Source organism: Arachis stenosperma, chromosome 1 (assembly GCF_014773155.1).
Source record: "Arachis stenosperma cultivar V10309 chromosome 1, arast.V10309.gnm1.PFL2, whole genome shotgun sequence".
Taxonomy (NCBI): domain Eukaryota; kingdom Viridiplantae; phylum Streptophyta; class Magnoliopsida; order Fabales; family Fabaceae; genus Arachis; species Arachis stenosperma.
The window spans coordinates 73,862,717-73,868,809 of record NC_080377.1 but is presented as its reverse complement, the minus strand read 5'-3'; the positions used below and the strand labels follow the sequence as shown (position 1 = coordinate 73,868,809).

At 38.4% G+C, this 6,093-nt stretch overlaps 1 non-coding gene across 1 annotated transcript; it reads right to left on the bottom strand.

Annotated features, from left to right (window-relative positions):
* Positions 1-1,185: 1,185 nt before the first annotated feature.
* LOC130951081 (small nucleolar RNA R71) lies at positions 1,186-1,293 on the bottom strand. The gene has a single exon (XR_009073828.1). It is a non-coding gene; the product is annotated as a small nucleolar RNA R71 (small nucleolar RNA).
* Between the last annotated feature and the right edge of the window lie 4,800 nt (positions 1,294-6,093).

Sequence of the window (6,093 nt, the reverse complement as noted above, 5' to 3'; positions counted from 1 at the left end):
AAAAATTTGAAGTTTGTTTCTTTCTTGTTAAGAAAGGTTCAATCTTTAATTTCTAGAATCATATCTTTTAGTTTCTTGTTAGTCAAGTAATTAATTTTAATTTCAAAAATCAAATCTTTTCCAAAATATCTTTTCAATCATATCTTTTTCAAAATTGATTTCAAAAATCTTTTCTAACTTCCTATCTTTTCAAAATTGAATTTATAATCTTTTTCAACTAACTAATTGACTTTTTGTTTGTTTCTTATCTTTTTCAAAATCACCTAACTACTTTCCTCTCTCTAGTTTTCGAAAATCACCTCCCTCTTTTTCAAATTTTTTTTAATTAACTAATTATTTTAAATTTTAATTTTAATTTTATTTTTTTTGTTATTTTCAAATTTTAACTTTAATTTAAAATAAAAACAAAAATATTTTTCTTTTATTTTAGTTAATTTTCGAAATTCTCTCCTTCTCATCTCCTTCTATTTATTTAAATATTTACTAACACTTCTCCTCATCTAAAAATTCGAACCCTCTCTTCTCTATCTATATTCGAATTTTTCTCCTCTTTCTTCTATTCTTTTATTCTTCTACTCACATAAAGGAATCTCTATACTGTGACATAGAGGATTCCTCTTTCTTTTCTGTTTTCTTCTTTTTCATATGAGCAGGAGCAAGGACAAGAACATTCTTGTTGAAGCATATCCTGAACCTGAAAGGACTCTGAAGAAGAAGCTAAGAGAAGGTAAAGCACAACAATCCAAAGAAAACTTTATAGAGAATCTCGAAAAAGAGAGAGACATGGCCGAACCCAAAAATAATAGTGGAGGCACAAGGAGGATGCTTGGTGACTATACTACACCTACTTCCAAATTTGATGGAAGAAGCATCTCAATCCCTGCCATTGGAGCAAACAATTTTGAGCTGAAACCTCAACTAGTTGCTCTAATGCAACAGAACTGCAAGTTTCATGGACTTCCATCAGAAGATCCTTATCAGTTTTTAACTGAGTTCTTGCAGATCTGTGAGACTGTTAAGACTAATGGAGTAGATCCTGAAGTCTACAGGCTCATGCTTTTCCCTTTTGCTATAAGAGACAGAGCTAGAACATGGTTGGACTCATAACCTAAAGATAGCCTGGACTCTTGGGATAAGTTGGTCACGGCCTTCTTGGATAAGTTCTTTCCTCCTCAAAAGCTGAGCAAGCTTAGAGTGGATGTTCAGACCTTCAAACAAAAAGATGGTGAATCCCTCTATGAAGTTTGGGAAAGATACAAGAAGATGACCAAAAGGTGTCCTTCTGACATGCTTTCAAAGTGGACCATTTTGGATATATTCCATTATGGTCTATCTGAGTTCTCTAAGATGTCACTGGATCATTCTGCAGGTAGATCCATTCACCTGAAGAAAACGCCTGCAGAAGCTCAGGAACTCATTGACATGGTTGCAAATAACCAATTCATGTACACTTCTGAAAGGAATTCTGTGAGTAATGGGACGCCTTAGAAGAAGGAAGTTCTTGAAATTGATGCTCTGAATGCCATATTGGCTCAGAATAAAATATTGACTCAGCAAGTCAACATGATTTCTCAGAGTCTGAATGGATTACAAAATGCATCCAACAGTACTAAAGAGGCATCTTCTAAAGAAGAAGCTTATGATCCTGAAAACCCTGCAATGGCAGAGGTGAATTACATGGGTGAACCCTATGGAAACACCTATAATCCCTCATGGAGAAATCATATGAATTTTTCATGGAATGATCAACAAAAGCCTCAACAAGGCTTTAATAATGGTGGAAGAAATAGGCTTAGCAATAGCAAGCCTTTTCCATCATCTTCTCAGCAATAGACAGAGAATTCTGAGCAGAGCTCCTCTAGCTTAGCAAATATAGTCTCTGATCTATCTAAGGCCACTTTAAGTTTCATGAGTGAAACAAGGTCCTCCATCAGAAATTTAGAGGCACAAGTGGGCCAGCTGAGTAAGAAAATCACTGAAACTCCTCCTAGTACTCTCCCAAGCAATACTGAAGGGAATCTGAAAAGAGAGTGCAAGCCCATTGACATAATCAAAATGGCTGAACCTAGAGAGGAAGGGGACTACGTGAATCCCAATGAAGAAGACCTCATGGGACGTCTCTGGTGGACGAAATTGTGACCCTCTTTGTATTTGCATGAGATTTATTTAATGGCTATTGGCTATGTGTGGACACAACTCCGTTCAACTTAACCAGCAAGTGTACTAGGTCATCTAAGTAATATCTTACGTGAGTAAGGGTCGATCCCACAGAGATTGTTGGTATGAAGCAAGCTATGGTCACCTTGTAAATCCCAGTTAAGTGGACTCATAAAGCCAAATGTGATTAGATTGGATAAATAAAGATAAATAAAATAGAAAGGGATAGAAATACTTATGTAAATCAATAGTGGGAATTTCAGATAGGCGTATGGAGATGCTGTGCTCCTCTTGTATTTCTACTTTCTTATTACATTCATCCAATCCTTCTTACTCCTTTCCATGGCAAGCTGTATGTAGGGCATCACCGTTGTCAATGGCTACATCCCATCTTCTCAGTGAAAATGGTCCTATGCTCTGTCACAGCACGGCTAATCATCTGTCGGTTCTCAATCAGGTTGGAATAGAATCCCTTGATTCTTTTGCGTCTGTCACTAACGCCCAGCCTTCAGGAGTTTGAAGCTCGTCACAGTCATTCAATCCCAGAATCCTACTCGGAATACCACAGACAAGGTTAGACTTTCCGGATTTCCGGAATCCTACTTGGAATACCACAGACAAGGTTAGACTTTCCGGATTCCCATGAATGCTGCCATCTATCTAGCGTATACCACGAAGATTCTGTTGGGGAATCTAAGAGATATGCGCCCGGCCTAAAGTAGAACGGAAGTGGTTGTCAGTCACGCGCGTTCATAGGTGAGAATGATGATGAGTGTCACGGATCATCACATTCATCAAGTTTGAAGTGCAACGTATATCTTGGAATAAGAATAAAAGAGAATTGAATAGAAAATAATAGTAATTGTATTGAAACTTGAGGTACAGCAGAGCTCCACACCCTTAATCTATGGTGTGTAGAAACTCCACCGTTGAAAATACATAAGTGAAAGGTTCAGGCATGGTCGAATGGCCAGCCCCCATGAAGGTGATCAAAAGACCGAATGATCAAAGACTAAACAGTCAAAAGATTAAACTGTCAAAAGATGTCTAATACAAAAGTAAATTATCCTATTTATACTAGACTAGCTACTAGGGTTTACATGAGTAAGTAATTGATGCATAAATCCACTTCCAGGGCCCACTTGGTGTATGCTTAGGCTGAGCTTGATCTATCCACGAGCTGAGGCTTTTCTTGGAGTTGAACTCCAAGTTATAACGTGTTTTGGGCGTTCAACTCCGGATCATGACGTGTTTCTGGCGTTTAACTCTAGACAGCAGCATGTACTTGGCGTTCAACGCCAATTTACGTCGTCAATTTCCGAATAAAGTATGGACTATTATATATTTCTGGAAAGCTCTCGATGTCTACTTTCCAACGCCGTTGAGAGCGCGCTATTTGGAGTTCGGTAGCTCCAGAAAATCCATTTCGAGTGCAGGGAGGTCAGATTCCAACAGCATCAGCAGTCCTTTTGTCAGCCTTTTTCAGAGTTTTGCTCAAGTCCCTCAATTTCAGCCAGAAATTACCTGAAATCACAGAAAAACACACAAACTCATAGTAAAGTCCAAAAATGTGAATTTAACATAAAAACTAATGAAAACATCCCTAAAAGTAGCTTGAACTTACTAAAAACTACCTAAAAACAATGCCAAAAAGCGTATAAATTATCCGCTCATCACAACACCAAACTTAAATTGTTGCTTGTCCCCAAGCAACTGAAAATCAAATAGGATAAAAAGAAGAGAATATACTACGAACTCCAAAATATCAATAAATATTAATTCTAATTAGATGAGCAGAACTTGTAGCTTTTTGCTTTTGAACAGTTTTGGCATCTCACTTTTTCCTTTGAAGTTTAGAATGATTGGCTTCTCTAGGAACTTAGAATTTTGGATAGTGTTATTGACTTTCCTAGTTAAGCATGTTGATTCTTGAACACAGCTACTTATGAGTCTTGGCCGTGGCCCTAAGCATTTTGCTTTCCAGTATTACCACCGGATACATAAATGCCACAGACACATGACTGGGTGAACCTTTTCAGATTGTGACTCAGCTTTGCTAGAGTCCCCAGTTAGAGGTGTCCAGAGCTCTTAAGCACACTCTTTTGCTTTGGATCACGACTTTAACCACTCAGTCTCAAGCTTTTCACTTGGTCCTTCATGACACAAGCACATGGTTAGGGATAGCTTGATTTAGCCGCTTAGGCCTGGATTTTATTTCCTTGGGCCCTCCTATCCATTGATGCTCAAAGCCTTGGATCCTTTTTACCCTTGCCTTTTGGTTTTAAGGGCTATTGGCTTTTTCTTCTTGCTTTTTCTTTTTCTTTCTATTTTTTTTCGCCAGTTTTTTTTTCGCAAGCCTTTGCTTTTTCACTGCTTTTTCTTGCTTCAAGAATCAATTTCATGATTTTTCATATTGTCAATAACATTTCTCCTTGTTCATCATTCTTTCAAGAGCCAACAATTTTAACATTCATAAACAGCAAGATCAAAATTATGCACTGTTCAAGCATTCATTCAGAAAACAAAAAGTATTGTCACCACATCAATATAATTAAATTAAATTCAAGGACAATTTTTGAAATTCATGTACTTCTTATTCTTTTGAATTAAAGCATATTTCATTTAAGAGAGGTGAAGGATTCATGGATTTTATTCATAGCTTTAAGACATAGTTACTACATACTAATGATCATGAAGTAGAGACACAAAATATAGATAAACTTAACATAGAAACCGAAAAATAGAAAGAAATAAGAACAAGGAATGAATCCACCTTAGTGGTGTCTTCTTCTTGAAGGACCAACAATGTCCTTAAGCTCTTCTATGTCCCTTCCATGCCTTTGTTGCTCCTCCATCATTGCTCTTTGATCTTCTCTTATTTCTTGGAGAATGATGGAGTGCTCATGATGTTCCACCCTTAATTGTTCCACATTGTGGCTCAAATCTTCTAAGGAAGTGTTGAGTTGTTCCCAATAGTTGTTGGGAGGAAAGTGCATCCCTTGAGGCATCTCAGGAATTTCTTGATGATGAGCTTCCTCATGCATCTCTTGAGAACCGTGGAGGATCTCTCTTGCTTGCTCCATCCTCTTCTTGGTGATGGGCTTATCCTCTTCAATGGAGATGTCTCCTTCTATGATAACTCTAGCTGAGTAACATAGATGGCAAATGAGGTGAGAAAAAGCTAGCCTTGCCATGGTGGAGGGCTTTTCGGCTATTTTGTATATTTCATTGGAGATGACTTCATGAACTTCTACTTCCTCTCCAATCATGATGCTATGAATCATGATGGCCCGATCCACAGTAACTTCAGATCGGTTGCTAGTGGGAATGATGGAGCGTTGAATGAACTCCAACCATCCTCTAGCTACAGGCTTGAGGTCCAGTCTTCTTAGTTGAACTGGCTTGCCTTTGGAGTCTCTCTTCCATTGAGCTCCTTCCACACATATGTCCATAAGGACTTGGTCCAACCTTTGATTAAAGTTGACCCTTCTAGTGTAGGGGCGTACATCTTCTTGCATCATGGGCAAGTGGAACGCCAATCTCACATTCTCCGGACTAAAATCTAAGTATTTCTCCCGAACCATTGTGAGATAATTCTTTGGACTCGGGTTCATACTTTGATCATGGTTCCTAGTGATCCATGCATTGGCATAGAACTCTTGAACCATTAAGATTCCGACTTGTTGCATGGGGTTGGTTAGGACTTCCCAACCTCTTCTTCGGATCTCATGTCGGATCTCCGGATACTCATTTTTCATGAGCTTGAAAGGGACATCAGGGATCACCTTCTTCTTTGCCACAACATCATAGAAGTGGTCTTGATGGCTCTTGGAGATGAATCTTTCCATCTCCTATGACTCGGAGGTGGAAGCTTTTGTCTTCCCTTTTCCTTTTCTAGAGGATTCTCCGGCCTTAGGTGCCATTGATGGTAATGGA